The following is a 1,504-nucleotide window of genomic DNA, read 5'->3' as shown; positions in this document are numbered from 1 at the left end:
GGGAGTACTGGTGTTGACTGGGGTTCCCAGTGGGGTTACTGGTTCTTACTGGGAGTCACTGGTTCTTACTGGGAGGCACTGGTTCTTACTGGGAGGCACTGGGGCAGACTTGGGGGGGCACTGGGATCAGTGGGGGCAGCCTGGGGTTCCCAGTGGGGTTCCTGGTGCAGACTGGGTGTTACTGGTGCTTACTGGTACTTACTGGTCCTTACTGGTGCTTACTGGTTCTTACTGGGAGGCACTGGTTCTTACTGGGAGGCGCTGGGGCAGACTTGGGGGGGACACTGGGATCAGTGGGTGCGGCCTGGGGTTCCCAGTGGGGTTACTGGTTCTTACTGGGAGGCACTGGTGCTGACTGGTGCTTACTGGTTCTTACTGGGACGCCCTGGTTCTTACTGGGAGGCACTGGTTCTTACTGGGGGGTTACTGGTTCTTACTGGGAGGCACTGGGGCAGACTTGGGGGGGACACTGGGATCAATGGGGGCGGCCTGGGGTTCCCAGTGGGGTTTCTGGTTCTGACTGGTGCTTACTGGTTCTTACTGGGAGGCACTGGTGCTGCCTGGTGCTTACTGGTTCTTATTGGGAGTCACTGGTTCTTACTGGGAGGTACTGGTTCTTACTGGGAGACACTGAGGCAGACTTGGGGGGGACACTGGGATCAATGGGGGTGGCCTGGGGTTCCCAGTGGGGTTACTGGTGCAGACTGGGTGTTACTGGTGCTTACTGGTGCTTACTGGTTCTTACTGGGAGGTACTGGTTCTTACTGGGAGGCACTGGGGCAGACTTGGGGGGACACTGGGATCAGTGGGGGCGGACTGGGGTTCCCAGTGGGGTTCCTGGTGCTGTCAGGGGTTACTGGTTCTTACCGGGGGGTTACTGGTTCTTACTGGGAGTCACTGGTTCTTACTGGGAGGCACTGGTGCTGACTGGTGTTTACTGGTTCTTACTGGGAGACACTGGGGCAGACTTGGGGGGGACACTGGGATCAATGGGGGCAGACTGGGGTTCCCAGTGGGGTTCCTGGTGCAGACTGGGTGTTACTGGTGCTTACTGGTTCTTACTGGTTCTTACTGGGAGGTACTGGTTCTTACTGGGAGGCACTGGGACAGACTTGGGGGGGCGCACTGGGGCAGACTTGGGGGGGACACTGGGATCAATGGGGGCAGACTGGGGTTCCCAGTGGGGTTCCTGGTGGTGACAGGGGTGACTGGTCCTTACTGGTGCTTACTGGTTCTTACTGGGAGGTGCTGGTTTCCGCGCAGGCGCTGAGCCCCGGCCTGAGCTCGGCGGAGCTGGCTCGGATCCTGCGGGAGCTGCTGGAGTTGTACTGCACCGACCGCGCCACTGGGGGCGCTGTGCTGCGCCCGCCCAGCCCCAGTGCGCAGCCGCGGCGCCGTCACGTGATCCCTTCCCACCAATAAAAGAGCGGGAGGGCGGGCCACGTGCTGACTGGGAGGCACTGGCACTGGTGCAGACTTGGGGAGTTACTGGTGCAGACTGGGA

The 1,504-nt window shown here is 60.4% G+C and overlaps 1 long non-coding RNA gene across 1 annotated transcript; it reads left to right on the top strand.

Annotated features, from left to right (window-relative positions):
- The first annotated feature begins 721 nt into the window (after positions 1-721).
- LOC110391650 lies at positions 722-1,476 on the top strand. The gene is made up of 2 exons (XR_002434140.1): positions 722-751; positions 915-1,476. It is a non-coding gene; the product is annotated as an uncharacterized LOC110391650 (long non-coding RNA).
- Positions 1,477-1,504: the final 28 nt, after the last annotated feature.

Source organism: Numida meleagris, unplaced genomic scaffold (genome assembly GCF_002078875.1).
Source record: "Numida meleagris isolate 19003 breed g44 Domestic line unplaced genomic scaffold, NumMel1.0 unplaced_Scaffold436, whole genome shotgun sequence".
In the NCBI taxonomy this organism is placed as follows: Eukaryota; Metazoa; Chordata; class Aves; order Galliformes; family Numididae; genus Numida; species Numida meleagris.
The sequence above is the reverse complement of the archived record's forward strand: the minus strand, read 5'-3'. Positions and strand labels throughout refer to the sequence as shown.